The 17,500-nt window shown below is 50.0% G+C and overlaps 2 non-coding genes across 2 annotated transcripts; both read right to left on the bottom strand.

The window, feature by feature from the left end:
- Window positions 1-713: 713 nt before the first annotated feature.
- Window positions 714-866, bottom strand: LOC146210197 (5.8S ribosomal RNA). Its single transcript, XR_014704634.1, has one exon. It is a non-coding gene; the product is annotated as a 5.8S ribosomal RNA (ribosomal RNA).
- A 1,780-nt stretch (window positions 867-2,646) lies between these two features.
- Window positions 2,647-4,461, bottom strand: LOC146210196 (small subunit ribosomal RNA). Its single transcript, XR_014704595.1, has one exon. It is a non-coding gene; the product is annotated as a small subunit ribosomal RNA (ribosomal RNA).
- Window positions 4,462-17,500: the final 13,039 nt, after the last annotated feature.

Raw genomic sequence — 17,500 nt, 5'->3', positions numbered from 1 at the left:
ATTTTGCGTCGCCCCTGCCCCAACTGGAGTGGCCCAGTTTTTTTCGGGACAGAGACTGCGAAGCACTTAGACCGACGGCGGACAACGCTCGTAACGAGATACGCGTCCGTTCGACCCGTACTAGACAATGCTTGAGCAGAGAGACTCCTTTCCCTCGGAGCCCGTGAGGATCCCTTTAGCGCGCCGCACGGCAGCGCGCGCCTCTGCGCCTACAAACTCTCCTCTAGCGTCAACGCGTTCACACCCGGTCGTTTCCCCGCACAACCCGGCGCGAGATCTCCCTTCTTCTCGCGCGGGCGTGCCCGGACCAGGCGCTCCCGTCTCTCGCGTTTCGCGAGGAAAGTTTGTTTCCACTCTCTCCGTAGGCCAGCCCGCAAATGCCGCTCTGGCGCTCGTCCTTCCGGCCTCGTCTCCCTTGAACGACCGCACTGCAGGTAATCCCTTCCTGCGGCAATCGCCTCTCTCGGAGGCCCGGACGACGCGCAACTGGCAGCCTGCGCGGCCCTCGGCACAAAGCGTGGCGCAGGGCGACCCCGACTCGACCGCCTTTCGCGCGGGCGCAAGGGTTCGACCCACGTCTCTCCTCAATTTGCGCAAAGTCTTTCGAGGGATCTTCGGCGTTTCGTACAGAGCCGTCCTTGATGCCGACACGGTCAAAACGAGTCGCCGGCGACGCCATCCCCGGGCGCCGGCGCCTCTCTTGATATATGATCTGACCCTCAGACAGACGAACCCAAGGGAAGACCCAAGGGCGCAATGTGCGTTCGAAGAATCAGTGCTCAGTGTGTCCTGCAATTCACACCAAGTCTCGCAGCTGGCTGCGTTCTTCATCGACCCGAGAACCGAGTGATCCACCGCTTAGAGTCGTGCGTTTGGTTTGTTCAATTCCGTACAGTACAACAAAGGGTTTCAGACACCCAGGCTTTTCCCCTGGTCTCCAGTGTCGCAGTTTCGTCCAACTCCTGCAACATCTCGCAGCGTTTCGTTCGGCCTCTGTGCCAGCCTGCAAGCGGCTCGGGCGCTGCGCCTCTGCGAAAAGGCTTGTGCAGTGATAGTGCTACTCGAGAGGAAGCGTGTGAGCAGCGTGCGGTCCCCATTTTCCTTCTCCGTGGTGCTATGGGCGAAAAAATCATGTGCGCGTCACAGAGCCCCTTATGACGCCGCACTATCAAGGAACCAAGAAAGAGTCATCCATTGGGTTTCATCAGAGGGGTTTCGCACCAGCACGGTAGAAGGGTTTGATAAAAGTTCTGCTGTTCACATGGTCATCTGCTGTTCACATGGTCATCTGCTGTTCACATCACAACTGCTGTTCACATTTCGACCGCCGCTCTCAAGCACCTTCTCTCTCCGGTGGATCGCTCCTGGATAGATCCGTACAGCGACGCTTCTCATGGGTGGCCTCTTGGACCGACCTCTATCAACGTCACGCTGCCGCGATCTCATCCTCCACCGTCTACCACTTTTGCACAAAGGAGCCGCTATCAACTTCGCATAAGAGGCCTTGCGCACCGCTCAGCATTGGAGCCGGACAGCGCGTACTTGACAATCCGCAAGAAGAGAGTCAGTCGGACTACTCCCGCAACGGGAGCCCACCAACCACAAGTGTCTCGGACGGCTTTTCGGTGGCGCACCGACAGACTACTCGGAAACCGGGAAGGACGAAGCCCCGAGAGAACCTCAAGGCCGCGAATGCGTTCGAGTGCGGGATTATAACCCCGTCGTCCTTTTTGTTCCCGAAGTCTCCTTTCGCGCCATCGGCACGGCGCCTAATATCGCGCCCGACGAGCGAGCGTCAGACGTTCACCACGCCTTGAACGAAGCAAACGACATCCAGAGCCAGCGAGCTGCGGTTCCTCTCGTACTTCGCAGCAGCGCCGCCGTTCCCTTGGCAGCGGGCAGACCTTTCCCTCGGCCCGCACTACAGACTCCGAGTCGTTCTTTTACTCCTTTTGCAAAAGAGCCCGCGAGCAGCGTTTCCGCTCGTACTTCGCAGCAGCGCCGCCGTTCCCTTGGCGGCGCGCAGGCCTTTCCCTCGGCCCGCGCTACCGACTCGAACGCAAAGAGCTTCGCAGCAGAGTTAGCGAGCAGCGTTTCCTCTCGTACTTCGCCGCAGCGCCGCCGTTCCCTTGGCGGCGCGCAGGCCACTGACTCGGCCCGCGCTACCGACTCTGCGCAACTCTCTGCAAAAGAGCCAGCGAGTAGCGTTTCCGCTCGTACTTCGCAGCAGCGCCGCCGTTCCCTTGGCGGCGCGCAGGCCTTCCCCTGAGCCTGCGCTACGGACTCTGACGCAAAAAAGAAGTAGCCGCAGCAGAGCTAGCGAGCCGCGTTTCCTCTCGTACTTCGCAGCAGCGCCGCCGTTCCCTTGGCGGCGGGCAGGCCTTTCCCTCGGCCCGCACCACAGACTCCGTGCGTCGCTTCGAAAAAGCGGATGAGTTCTTCGATAACCGAAAGCCCACCGTCATAGGTGCGTTACGCCGTTTGTACCCGCGGAAGCCGACCGTCCGACAATCCCTTGGTGACGGAGCTCCGCTGGGCGTAACAATTTGTGCAGAGAAGCGGCTTCAGAATCTCGCAACTCCGCGGTGAAAGGCCATCCCCCGCTTATAAGTGGGGGCGGCGCCGGGCGTGACAAGCACAGTCCGGTAATGATCCTTCCGCAGGTTCACCTACGGAAACCTTGTTACGACTTTTACTTCCTCTAAATGATCAAGTTTGGTCATCTTTCCAACAGACCGGCGCAACCGAAAGGCCGCGCCGGACATCGGTCCGAAGACCTCACTAAATCATTCAATCGGTAGTAGCGACGGGCGGTGTGTACAAAGGGCAGGGACGTAATCAACGCGAGCTTATGACTCGCGCTTACTGGGAATTCCTCGTTCAAGGGGAACAATTGCAAGCCCCTATCCCAATCACGAAAGAAGTTCCACGGGTTACCCAGTCTTTTCAGACAGGGATAAAGACACGCTGCTTCCTTCAGTGTAGCGCGCGTGCGGCCCCGGACATCTAAGGGCATCACAGACCTGTTATTGCTCTGTTTCGTGCGGCTAGGAGCCGCTTGTCCCTCTAAGAAGGTTGTAAGGTGCTGGGAACCCCGCACCTATTTAATAGGCTAGAGTCTCGTTCGTTATCGGAATTAACCAGACAAATCGCTCCACCAACTAAGAACGGCCATGCACCACCATCCACCGAATCAAGAAAGAGCTCTCAATCTGTCAATCCTCCCAGTGTCCGGGCCGGGTAAGTTTTCCCGTGTTGAGTCAAATTAAGCCGCAGGCTCCACTCCTGGTGGTGCCCTTCCGTCAATTCCTTTAAGTTTCAGCTTTGCAACCATACTTCCCCCGGAACCCAAATACTTTGGTTTCCCGGAAGCTGCCCGCCGAGTCATTTGAGTAACTCAGGCGGATCGCTGGTTGGCATCGTTTATGGTCAGAACTAGGGCGGTATCTGATCGCCTTCGAACCTCTGACTTTCGTTCTTGATCAAAGAAAACATTCTTGGCAAATGCTTTCGCAGTAGTTCGTCTTGCGACGGTCCAAGAATTTCACCTCTAGCGCCGCAATACGAATGCCCCCGTCTGTCCCTCTTAATCATTACCCCGTATTCCAAAAACCAACAGAACAGAAACAGGGTCTTGTTCTATTATTCCATGCAAGTTTATTCAGGCGACTCGCCTGCGTTGAGCACTCTAATTTTTTCAAAGTAAAAGCGCAGGCCACCTCGAGACGCACCAATGAAGGGCACCAAGAGAGGACCGGCATGATGTTCAGTACGAGCCGTCGCATCGGGTAGATGCACTACTCGTCTGGAACTGAGATCCAACTAGGAGCTTTTTAACCGCAGCAGCTTTAGTATACGCTATTGGAGCTGGAATTACCGCGGCTGCTGGCACCAGACTTGCCCTCCAATTGATCCTCGTTAAAGGATTTAGAGTGTACTCATTTCAATTACGGGGCCTCAAAAGAGTCCCGTATTGTTATTTTTCGTCACTACCTCCCCGTGCCGGGAGTGGGTAATTTGCGCGCCTGCTGCCTTCCTTGGATGTGGTAGCCGTTTCTCAGGCTCCCTCTCCGGAATCGAACCCTGATTCTCCGTTACCCGTAACAACCATGGTAGGCAAGTAACCTACCATCGAAAGTTGATAAGGCAGACACTTGAAAGAAACGTCGCCGGCTCATGGCCATGCGATCAGCACAAAGTTATCCAGAGTCACCACAGAGTACGGGCAGAACCCGATGGGTCTTGGTCTAATAAAAGCGCCCGTCAGCCAAAGGCCTTCAGGCTCAATGCATGTATTAGCTCTAGAATTGCCACAGTTGTCCAAGTAGAAAGAAACGATCTAAGGAACCATAACTGATTTAATGAGCCATTCGCGGTTTCGCCTTATTTCGGCATGTACTTAGACATGCATGGCTTAATCTTTGAGACAAGCATATGATTACTGGCAGGATCAACCAGGTAGATGCATAGGCAATACCCCGCCACGGGTGCCTTTGTCGCAGCGCTTTCGAGGCCGCCTTTAGGCGCCCCAGCGCGCGACGCATCTTATTTTGTGCGTCGTTCGAGCTCGCTGCGACGTCCGCCCCGTGGGGCCGGATCTCGTCGCGCGGCAAGAGAGCACGTGCCTTTGGGCAGAAACATTTGTAACGCGCTCACCGGTGCGCACGCGGCACGAGGCCGTGGCGTTCGTACACCGGACGGCGCTTGCTGCGTTGCCGATACGGCCAAGCCGCCAGACGACGGGACACGCCCGCGTCTTCGGCGCACTTGCTCGGAATCGAGTTCCGGACAGCACGGAACACACCTCAAAACACAGTGGAAACAGCGTCGTCCGACAACCAGCCCCCATCGCAGACGCGGATGAGGCTGCAGACGAATGCCGTGGGGTCGAGACAGCGTGTTGGTCCGCCGCCTCTACACCCCCATATAATAGCAGCGATAAATGCCCAGACCTTCCTGGGTAAACGACTGGCCGTACTCGAGGAAAATCCGCCGTAAAGTAGACGGCGAATCGTGCGCGCACGTCGCGCGCTCGGCGCCCGCAATCGTACTCGAGAAATGATCACCGAGAACGTGAGCCCTTCAATGCAAAACAGTCCCACAGTGGTGCGTCTCGCCGGCCGTACACGAACACCCTGCCGCGCCGCAGCGGCCGCGAACGAGCGGCCCTGCTCGAAACGGCTTCGCCCCAGAAGGCACTGAATCGTCCGCGACCTACGACGGCACATCGCGGCGCCCCGACCGCGGCCGTACTCGTGGACTATGCTGCGCGGGCCTGCTCGAAAGGGCAGCGCAGGCAGAAAGCGCTGGCTCTTGCGCGACCTACAACGGCGCGCCGCCCCGACCGCGGCCGTACTCGTGGACTAAGCTGCACGCGAACGGGCCTGCTCGAAAGGGCTGCGCCGCAGAAAGCGCTGGCTCGTGCGCGACCTGCAACGGCGCGCCGCGGCGCCCCGACCGCGGCCGTACTCGTGGAATATGGTGCACGCGCGCGGACCTGCTCGAAAGGGCTGCGCCGCAGAAAGCGCCGAATCGTGCGCAACCGACAACGGCGCGCTGCGGCACCCCGCCGGTGCCCGTAGTCGTGGACTCTGCCGCCGGCGCGCGCGGGGCGGTGACGCGCTCACCCAACTTTGGTCGAAGTCGAGCAATGCTCGTTTATGAACCCCTAGCTGTGCAGCCGCTCTCATTCCGAGATTGCGAAATCTTGTCGTTTCGCGGCCGGCTGGGTGCGCAAAACAGCTTTTGGACTTTGCCGTTCGAGCGCGCGCTTCAAAATGTCTTGGTTGCCTGAGCCACTAGGGCCCTATATATATGCAGCGATAAATACCCAGACCTACTTGGGTCTTTTTGCGCGTCTGCCGGGGCGAAGTTCGGCTTTGCCGCACGGCTCGTTACTTTGAAATCGAGCTTACGGATGCGTCTCGTGCCCTTGGAATTCACCACACGGCACTAATCGAAAGGGATTAGTCGCACGCGAAAAAGGTTCACCTTGCGAAAAGTTTGTTGAACACAAAATAAAAAAATCAAGTTTTGCTCGCGCCATCTCCCCCGCAATAATTTGTGAGGTCCCGCTTTTGTTGTTTCTACAGCGGTCGCTAGCTGTTTGTCTCTGTACCAGTGTTGTAAAGAGGAAAAAAAAAACAAAAAAAAAACGAGGGCTGTAGATTTTCAGGTGACTTGAAAATTCATTCATTAAATCGTTTTTATCATGCCAACATTTGAGAGCCATAATATTAATGGCATTTTATAATATTTCCTATTTAAAAAATATAATAAAAGAAATTGTTTATAGGGCCTTCGAAAGCAATTCGCTTTCAAATGTGATGCAGCATGTAAAAATTACTCTGAGATGTACCACGGGAAGCTGTTCAAAACTGCATAGCGGCTTTGCCCCAGTGCACCTTGGCGCTTCTTCCTCGTTGGAGCTCGTTGCGACTAAAAAAGCGGCGCGAAAGCTGTTGTAGCAAACGCGTACCATTCGTCCGCGTCAAGTCGCAATCGGGGGACGAGTCGTCGCAAAAGCGTAGCGCGGAAAAGCCGACTAAAACCAGCCTAATCTTGCGAACGGGACCAATTTTCACGTCCTTTTAATATCTTTCACGCGTTGAAATAGATTTGTGTAGATTTTTAAACGCTTGCAGCAATAATATGGCATCGAACCTGTCATGCTCGTCGCTAGTTCACGCACGGCGAGAGGGGAAATTTTGTTACTCCCGTCGTTTACCCGCGTTTTCTCAAAGCCTGTTTACTACTGAAATCGGACCACAAGTCGCCTAGTGTGGGAGGAGAACTGTGAAGGGAGTAGAACTGCCTCTCCACACACACACACGCAGAGAGAAAAAGCATTTTCACTGTATACAAAAACTGTTGCGATTGCCACTTGTCACCAATTCCGCACATACGAATAAAGTTGTTAAAAAAAAAAAATACGCCCCTGGCCAGCATCCCAGTAAATGTGCATATCGTAAGAAATTTAGCATTGGAATTAAAAAGCACGGATTTATTTACGAGCCGGCAAGGTTCGCTCCACAGTTCTTTCTTCTTAAGTTTCCAGTCTCACCGCATGTTAAACAGCGGTCGCTTAACTAGTCCTGAGAGCAAAAACTTGGCTGTTGAGTGTCCAGCGCTGCGTAAAAATACAGTGAAGGAAATTGTTTATTGGGGCCTTCGAAATCAGTTCGGATTGAAACGTCAGGAAGGGTGTAAATAATACTCTGGGACGTACTGCGGGCCGCTTTTCCAAACCGCGTCTGCCGGGGCGAAATCGCGTAGGAAGATAGAGCGGCTTTGCCGCAGCACACCTTGCCATTTCTTTCTCTATGGAGCTCGTTGCGACTAAAAAAAAAAAGGCGCCAGAGCTATTGTAGCAAACGCGTACGATTCGTCCGCGTCAACTCTCGATCGGGGGACGCAAAAGCGTCGCAAAAGCGTAGCGCGGAAAAGCCGACTTAAAGCAGCCTAATATTGCGAATGGGACGAATTTTCACGTTCTTTTAATATTTCTTCACGCGTTGAATTCGATTTGCGTAATTTTTAAACGCTTGCAGCAATAATATGGCATCGAACCTGTCATGCTCGTCGCTAGTTCACGTACGGCGAGAGGGGAAATTTTGTTACTCCCGTCGTTTACCCGCGTTTTCTCAAAGCCTGTTTACTACTGAAATCGGACCACAAGTCGCCTAGTGTGGGAGGAGAACTGTGAAGGGAGTAGAACTGCCTCTCCACACACACACACGCAGAGAGAAAAAGCATTTTCACTGTATACAAAAACTGTTGCGATTGCCACTTGTCACCAATTCCGCACATACGAATAAAGTTGTTAAAAAAAAAAATACGCCCCTGGCCAGCATCCCAGTAAATGTGCATATCGTAAGAAATTTAGCATTGGAATTAAAAAGCACGGATTTATTTACGAGCCGGCAAGGTTCGCTCCACAGTTCTTTCTTCTTAAGTTTCCAGTCTCACCGCATGTTAAACAGCGGTCGCTTAACTAGTCCTGAGAGCAAAAACTTGGCTGTTGAGTGTCCAGCGCTGCGTAAAAATACAGTGAAGGAAATTGTTTATTGGGGCCTTCGAAATCAGTTCGGATTGAAACGTCAGGAAGGGTGTAAATAATACTCTGGGACGTACTGCGGGCCGCTTTTCCAAACCGCGTCTGCCGGGGCGATATCGCGTAGGGAGATAGAGCGGCTTTGCCGCAGCACACCTTGCCATTTCTTTCTCTACGGAGCTCGTTGCGACTAAAAAAAAGGCGCCAGAGCTATTGTATGTAGCAAACGCGTACGATTCGTCCGCGTCAAGTCTCGATCGGGGGACGCAAAAGCGTCGCAAAAGCGTAGCGCGGAAAAGCCGACTTAAAGCAGCCTAATATTGCGAACGGGACCAATTTTCACGTTCTTTTAATATTTCTTCACGCGTTGAATTCGATTTGCGTAATTTTTAAACGCTTGCAGCAATAATATGGCATCGAACCTGTCATGCTCGTCGCTAGTTCACGCACGGCGAGAGGGGAAATTTTGTTACTCCCGTCGTTTACCCGCGTTTTCTCAAAGCCTGTTTACTACTGAAATCGGACCACAAGTCGCCTAGTGTGGGAGGAGAACTGTGAAGGGAGTAGAACTGCCTCTCCACACACACACACGCAGAGAGAAAAAGCATTTTCACTGTATACAAAAACTGTTGCGATTGCCACTTGTCACCAATTCCGCACATACAATAAAGTTGTTAAAAAAAAAAATACGCCCCTGGCCAGCATCCCAGTAAATGTGCATATCGTAAGAAATTTAGCATTGGAATTAAAAAGCACGGATTTATTTACGAGCCGGCAAGGTTCGCTCCACAGTTCTTTCTTCTTAAGTTTCCAGTCTCACCGCATGTTAAACAGCGGTCGCTTAATTAGTCCTAAGAGCAGAAACTTGGCTGTTGAGTGTCCAGCGCTGCGTAAAAATACAGTGAAGGAAATTGTTTATTGGGGCCTTCGAAATCAGTTCGCATTGAACCGTCAAGAAGGGTGTAAATAATACTCTGGGACGTACTGCGGGCCGCTTTTCCAAACCGCGTCTGCCGGGGCGAAATCGCGTAGGGAGATAGAGCGGCTTTGCCGCAGCACACCTTGCCATTTCTTTCTCTATGGAGCTCGTTGCGACTAAAAAAAAAGGCGCCAGAGCTATTGTAGCAAACGCGTACGATTCGTCCGCGTCAAGTCTCGATCGGGGGACGCAAAAGCGTCGCAAAAGCGTAGCGCGGAAAAGCCGACTTAAAGCAGCCTAATATTGCGAATGGGACCAATTTTCACGTTCTTTTAATATTTCTTCACGCGTTGAATTCGATTTGCGTAATTTTTAAACGCTTGCAGCAATAATATGGCATCGAACCTGTCATGCTTGTCGCTAGTTCACGTACGGCGAGAGGGGAAATTTTGTTACTCCCGTCGTTTACCCGCGTTTTCTCAAAGCCTGTTTACTACTGAAATCGGACCACAAGTCGCCTAGTGTGGGAGGAGAACTGTGAAGGGAGTAGAACTGCCTCTCCACACACACACACGCAGAGAGAAAAAGCATTTTCACTGTATACAAAAACTGTTGCGATTGCCACTTGTCACCAATTCCGCACATACGAATAAAGTTGTTAAAAAAAAAAAATACGCCCCTGGCCAGCATCCCAGTAAATGTGCATATCGTAAGAAATTTAGCATTGGAATTAAAAAGCACGGATTTATTTACGAGCCGGCAAGGTTCGCTCCACAGTTCTTTCTTCTTAAGTTTCCAGTCTCACCGCATGTTAAACAGCGGTCGCTTAACTAGTCCTGAGAGCAAAAACTTGGCTGTTGAGTGTCCAGCGCTGCATTAAAATACAATAAAATAAATTGTTTATTGGGGCCTTCGAAATCAGTTCGGATTGAAACGTCAGGAAGGGTGTAAATAATACTCTGGGACGTACTGCGGGCCGCTTTTCCAAACCGCGTCTGCCGGGGCGAAATCGCGTAGGGAGATAGAGCGGCTTTGCCGCAGCACACCTTGCCATTTCTTTCTCTATGGAGCTCGTTGCGACTAAAAAAAAAGGCGCCAGAGCTATTGTAGCAAACGCGTACGATTCGTCCGCGTCAAGTCTCGATCGGGGGACGCAAAAGCGTCGCAAAAGCGTAGCGCGGAAAAGCCGACTTAAAGCAGCCTAATATTGCGAATGGGACCAATTTTCACGTTCTTTTAATATTTCTTCACGCGTTGAATTCGAGTTGCGTAATTTTTAAACGCTTGCAGCAATAATATGGCATCGAACCTGTCATGCTCGTCGCTAGTTCACGTACGGCGAGAGGGGAAATTTTGTTACTCCCGTCGTTTACCCGCGTTTTCTCAAAGCCTGTTTACTACTGAAATCGGACCACAAGTCGCCTAGTGTGGGAGGAGAACTGTGAAGGGAGTAGAACTGCCTCTCCACACACACACACGCAGAGAGAAAAAGCATTTTCACTGTATACAAAAACTGTTGCGATTGCCACTTGTCACCAATTCCGCACATACGAATAAAGTTGTTAAAAAAAAAAATACGCCCCTGGCCAGCATCCCAGTAAATGTGCATATCGTAAGAAATTTAGCATTGGAATTAAAAAGCACGGATTTATTTACGAGCCGGCAAGGTTCGCTCCACAGTTCTTTCTTCTTAAGTTTCCAGTCTCACCGCATGTTAAACAGCGGTCGCTTAACTAGTCCTGAGAGCAAAAACTTGGCTGTTGAGTGTCCAGCGCTGCGTAAAAATACAGTGAAGGAAATTGTTTATTGGGGCCTTCGAAATCAGTTCGGATTGAAACGTCAGGAAGGGTGTAAATAATACTCTGGGACGTACTGAGGGCCGCTTTTCCAAACCGCGTCTGCCGGGGCGATATCGCGTAGGGAGATAGAGCGGCTTTGCCGCAGCACACCTTGCCATTTCTTTCTCTACGGAGCTCGTTGCGACTAAAAAAAAGGCGCCAGAGCTATTGTATGTAGCAAACGCGTACGATTCGTCCGCGTCAAGTCTCGATCGGGGGACGCAAAAGCGTCGCAAAAGCGTAGCGCGGAAAAGCCGACTTAAAGCAGCCTAATATTGCGAACGGGACCAATTTTCACGTTCTTTTAATATTTCTTCACGCGTTGAATTCGATTTGCGTAATTTTTAAACGCTTGCAGCAATAATATGGCATCGAACCTGTCATGCTCGTCGCTAGTTCACGCACGGCGAGAGGGGAAATTTTGTTACTCCCGTCGTTTACCCGCGTTTTCTCAAAGCCTGTTTACTACTGAAATCGGACCACAAGTCGCCTAGTGTGGGAGGAGAACTGTGAAGGGAGTAGAACTGCCTCTCCACACACACACACGCAGACAGAAAAAGCATTTTCACTGTATACAAAAACTGTTGCGATTGCCACTTGTCACCAATTCCGCACATACAATAAAGTTGTTAAAAAAAAAAATACGCCCCTGGCCAGCATCCCAGTAAATGTGCATATCGTAAGAAATTTAGCATTGGAATTAAAAAGCACGGATTTATTTACGAGCCGGCAAGGTTCGCTCCACAGTTCTTTCTTCTTAAGTTTCCAGTCTCACCGCATGTTAAACAGCGGTCGCTTAATTAGTCCTAAGAGCAGAAACTTGGCTGTTGAGTGTCCAGCGCTGCGTAAAAATACAGTGAAGGAAATTGTTTATTGGGACCTTCGAAATCAGTTCGCATTGAACCGTCAAGAAGGGTGTAAATAATACTCTGGGACGTACTGCGGGCCGCTTTTCCAAACCGCGTCTGCCGGGGCGAAATCGCGTAGGGAGATAGAGCGGCTTTGCCGCAGCACACCTTGCCATTTCTTTCTCTATGGAGCTCGTTGCGACTAAAAAAAAGGCGCCAGAGCTATTGTAGCAAACGCGTACGATTCGTCCGCGTCAAGTCTCGATCGGGGGACGCAAAAGCGTCGCAAAAGCGTAGCGCGGAAAAGCCGACTTAAAGCAGCCTAATATTGCGAACGGGACCAATTTTCACGTTCTTTTAATATTTCTTCACGCGTTGAATTCGATTTGCGTAATTTTTAAACGCTTGCAGCAATAATATGGCATCGAACCTGTCATGCTCGTCGCTAGTTCACGCACGGCGAGAGGGGAAATTTTGTTACTCCCGTCGTTTACCCGCGTTTTCTCAAAGCCTGTTTACTACTGAAATCGGACCACAAGTCGCCTAGTGTGGGAGGAGAACTGTGAAGGGAGTAGAACTGCCTCTCCACACACACACACGCAGACAGAAAAAGCATTTTCACTGTATACAAAAACTGTTGCGATTGCCACTTGTCACCAATTCCGCACATACAATAAAGTTGTTAAAAAAAAAAATACGCCCCTGGCCAGCATCCCAGTAAATGTGCATATCGTAAGAAATTTAGCATTGGAATTAAAAAGCACGAATTTATTTACAAGCCGGCAAGGTTCACTCCACAGTTACACATCGGTAATTTTCTTAAGTTTCCAGTCTCACCGCATGTTAAGCATGCGGTCGCCTAATTATTTCTCAGAGCAGAAACTCGGCTGTTGAGTGTCCAGCGATGCGTAAAAATACAATGAAGGAAATTGTTTATTGGGGCCATCGAAATCAATTCGCATTGAAACGTCAAGAAGGGTGTAAATAATACTCTGGGACAAACTGCGGGCCGCTTTTCCAAACCGCGTCTGCCGGGGCGATATCGCGTAGGGAGATAGAGCGGCTTTGCCGCAGCACACCTTGCCATTTCTTTCTCTATGGAGCTCGTTGCGACTAAAAAAAAGGCGCCAGAGCTATTGTAGCAAACGCGTACCATTCGTCCGCGTCAAGTCTCGATCGGGGGACGAGTCGTCGCAAAAGTGTAGCGCGGAAAAGCCGACTTAAAGCAGCCTAATCTTGCGAATGGGACCAATTTTCACGTTCTTTTAATATTTCTTCACGCGTTGAATTAGATTTGCGTAATTTTTAAACGCTCGCAGCATTAAAATGGCATCGAACCTTTCATGCTCGTCGCTAGTTCACGTACGGCGAGAGGGGAAATTTTGTTACTCCCGTCGTTTATCCGCGTTTTCTCAAAGCCTGTTTACCACTGAAATCGGACCACAAGTCGCCTAGTGTGGGAGGAGAACTGTGAAGCGAGTAGAACTGCCTCTCGACACACACACACACACACACACACACGCACACACACACACACACACACACACACACACAGACAGAGAGAGAAAAAGCATTTTCAATGTATACAAGAACTGTTGCGATTGCCACTTGTCACCAATTCCGCACATACGAATAAAGTTGTTAAAAAAAAAATACGCCCCCGGCCAGCATCCCAGTAAATGCGTAAATCGTAAGAAATTTAGCATTGGAATTAAAAAGCACGGATTTATTTACGAGCCGGCAAGGTTCGCTCCACAGTTCTTTCTTCTTAAGTTTCCAGTCTCACCGCATGTTAAACAGCGGTCGCTTAATTAGTCCTAAGAGCAGAAACTTGGCTGTTGAGTGTCCAGCGCTGCGTAAAAATACAGTGAAGGAAATTGTTTATTGGGGCCTTCGAAATCAGTTCGCATTGAACCGTCAAGAAGGGTGTAAATAATACTCTGGGACGTACTGCGGGCCGCTTTTCCAAACCGCGTCTGCCGGGGCGAAATCGCGTAGGGAGATAGAGCGGCTTTTCCGCAGCACACCTTGCCATTTGTTTCTCCATGGAGCTCGTTGCGACTAAAAAAGGGACGCGAAAGCTGTTGTAGCAAACGCGTACCGTTCGTCAGCGTCAAGTCTCGATCGGGGGACGAGTCGTCACAAAAGCACAGCGCGGAAAAGCCCAAGAAAAGCGGCCTAGCATTGCAAATTGGACCAATTTTCACGTCCTTTTAATATTTCTTCACGCGTTGAATTAGATTTGGGTAGATTTTTAAACGCTGGCAGCATTAAAATGGCATCGAACATTTCATGCTCGTCGCTAGTTCACCTACGGCTAGAGGGAAAATGTTGTTACTCCCGTCGTTTACCCGCGTTTTCTCAAAGCCTGTTTACCCCTGAAATCGGACCACAAGTCGCCTAGTGTGGGAGGAGAGCTGTAAAGGGCGTAGAACTGCCTCTCGATACACACACACACACACACACACACAAACACACACACAGAAAAAGCATTTTCAATGTATACAAGAACTGTTGCGATTGCCACTTGTCACCAATTCCGCACATACGAATAAAGTTGTCAAAAAAAAAATAAAAAAATACGCCCCTGGCCAGCATCCCAGTAAATGTGTATATCGTAAGAAATTTAGCATTGGAATTAAAAAACACGAATTTATTTACGAGCCGGCAAGGTTCACTCCACAGTTACACATCCGTAATTTTCTTAAGTTTCCAGTCTCACCGCATGTTAAACAGCGGTCGCTTAACTAGTCCTAAGAGCAGAAACTTGGCCGTTGAGTGTCCAGCGCTGCGTAAAAATACAATAAAGGAAATTGTTTATTGGGGCCTTCGAAATCAGTTCGCATTGAACCGTCAAGAAGGGTGCAAAATAATACTCTGGGACGTACTGCGGGCCGCTTTTCAAAACCGCGTCTGCCGGGGCGATATCGCGTAGGGAGATAGAGCGGCTTTGCCGCAGCACACCTTGCCATTTCTTTCTCTATGGAGCTCGTTGCGACTAAAGAAAAGGCGCCAGAGCTGTTGTAGCAAACGCGTACCATTCGTCCGCGTCAAGTCTCGATCGGGGGACGAGTCGTCGCAAAAGTGTAGCGCGGAAAAGCCGACTTAAAGCAGCCTAATCTTGCGAATGGGACCAATTTTCACGTTCTTTTAATATTTCTTCACGCGTTGAATTAGATTTGCGTAATTTTTAAACGCTCGCAGCATTAAAATGGCATCGAACCTTTCATGCTCGTCGCTAGTTCACGTACGGCGAGAGGGGAAATTTTGTTACTCCCGTCGTTTATCCGCGTTTTCTCAAAGCCTGTTTACCACTGAAATCGGACCACAAGTCGCCTAGTGTGGGAGGAGAACTGTGAATTGAGTAGAACTGCCTCTCGATACACACACAAAGACACAGAAAAAGCATTTTCAATGTATACAAGAACTGTTGCGATTGCCACTTGTCACCAATTCCGCACATACGAATAAAGTTGTTAAAAAAAAAAAAAAGTACGGCCCTGGCCAGCATCCCAGTAAATGCGTAAATCGTAAGAAATTTAGCATTGGAATTAACAAACACGAATTTATTTACGAGCCGGCAAGGTTCACTCCACAGTTACACATCCGTAATTTTCTAAAGTTTCCAGTCTCACCGCATGTTAAACAGCGGTCGCTTAATTAGTCCTCAGAGCAGAAACTTGGCTGTTGAGTGTCCAGCGATTCGTAAAAATACAGTGAAGGAAATTGTTTATTGGGGCCATCGAAATCAATTCGCATTGAAACGTCAAGAAGGGTGTGAATAATACTCTGGGACGAACTGCGGGCCGCTTTTCCAAACCGCGTCTGCCGGGGCGATATCGCGTAGGGAGATAGAGCGGCTTTGCCGCAGTACACCTTGCCATTTCTTTCTCCATGGAGCTCGTTGCGACTAGAAAAGGGACGCGAAAGCTGTTGTAGCAAACGCGTGCCGTCCGTCCGCGTCAAGTCTTGATCGGGGACCAATTTTGGGACCAAATGGGACCAATTTTCACGTCCTTTTAATATTTTTTCACGCGCTTAATTAGATTTGTGTAGATTTTTAAATGCTTTCTGCATTAAAATGGCATCGAGCCCTTCATGCTGGTCGCTAGTTCACGTCGCTAGTTTACCCGCGTTTTCTCAAAACCTCTGAAGTCGGACCACAAGAGGAGAACTGTGAAGGGCGTCTGCCGGGGCGATATCGCGTAGGGAGATAGAGCGGCGTCGCCGCAGCTCAGTTTTTGCATGGAGCTCGTTGCGCCTAAAGAAGTGGTGCGAAAACTTATGCAACAAATGCACCGCGATCATGATGTAAAACAGCGGTCCTGACAGAGAAACTAGGTTGAAATTGTTTATTTGAGCCTTCGAAATCAATTCGCCCCGAAAAGGCAAGAAGGGTGTAAATAATACTCAGCCGGTCGCTTTCCTAAACCGCGTCTGCCGGGGCGATATCGGGTAGGGAGATAGAACGTTTTTGCAGTTTTTTTTTTTCTTCCTGGAGCTCGTTGCGCCTAAAGAAGTGTTGTAACAAAGGCGCGTCCGCGCGACGTCTTGATCGAGGGACGAGTCGTCGCCAAAGCTTAGCGCGGGAAAGCCGCTAATGGAAGCGAACTGCTTCCATTAGCGATGCGTAAATTTTTAAATGTTTTCAGCGAATTGAATATTGCAATATTGCAGGCAACATTTGCAACATTCGTAGTGCTGCCTCAAGTTTGTCGCGGTTTCTCGCAGATTCTTTACCACTAAATACAGCTGCTGAAGGGAGTGAAGTGAGTAAAACTGCCTCCCGACGCACGCACACGCACACACACACACACACACACACACAAAAAGAAATTTTTTTTTTTATGCAATAAAACTGGAGAAAGCGCCACACAGCCACTTTTGTGAGCAAACTTTGCGCCAGTGTAATTAGAAATGGCTCGAGAGGACTTTACAAAAAAAAAAAAAAAAAAATGTAAATCTTACTAAGGTATTGTCGCATTACCTCTCGGAAACCGCGGTTAAGGGGGTTTAGAAAATCTTCTGCAAACTTCGGAAATGCGAAACAAAAAGAAAACGGCGATTCGGATTCATCGCTGAACAAAAAGGTCTCTTGCACTTTGCACAAAACACGATTTCTTTCTTTTGTTTTCTTGTGTGTGCGCTAAAAGATGGCCATTCGTGTAAAAAAATGGTATTTTTTGCCTCGTTTAATGTTCGGTATATTTTTTTTTTCTCGTGCGTGCGACACGTTTGTATGCGGCATGAGAGAGAGAGAGAGAAAAAAAAGTGCCCTTTCGCAGCTGCGTCTGCCTTGTCTGCGTGGAACAACGGTGGCTTTGCCGCACTACTCCTCCTCCCGGAGCGCCTCGTACGTTCATAAAAGTGGTGTGAAGCTGCATGCGCGCAAGAGCGATTCAAGCTTGCTGCGAGCCGTCCGGTTTTTGTAAAGTTGGCTTCGTCATGAAGGCAAGACAAGAAATTGAAGAAAAAAAAAAAAGAATCTCGCGCGTGCGTGAATTTAGAACCTTAAAAGTGGAAACTTGAAAAATCGCCATCATGTTTTGCGGCACTAAGAATAATAATAATAATAATAAAAAAAAATAAAAGTTCACTCGCGCGCCGGAGTGAACTTGAAACCTGAGCGCATCGCCGAGCGCCGTCCGCGAAAAGTAGAAATAATATGCTCGTCTGCCGGGGCGAGAAACCGCGTCTGCGCATCTTTTCCATCTGCGAGCGTTCTTACTACGAGAAAAGTAAAAGAAGCGGCTCGTCTGCCAGGGCGAGGGCCCCAAACGCCTCGAGCGCTAAAAATCCGCGAGGGGACCCGCTCGCTAAGGACAGAAAAAAAAAAAAAAAA

The sequence above is a fragment of the Amblyomma maculatum genome, chromosome 1 (genome assembly GCF_055883805.1).
Source record: "Amblyomma maculatum isolate TAMU_Amacu chromosome 1, ASM5588380v1, whole genome shotgun sequence".
Classification (NCBI taxonomy): Eukaryota; Metazoa; Arthropoda; class Arachnida; order Ixodida; family Ixodidae; genus Amblyomma; species Amblyomma maculatum.
Note: the sequence above shows the minus strand (reverse complement) of the source record. Positions and strands in the feature narration are given on the sequence as shown.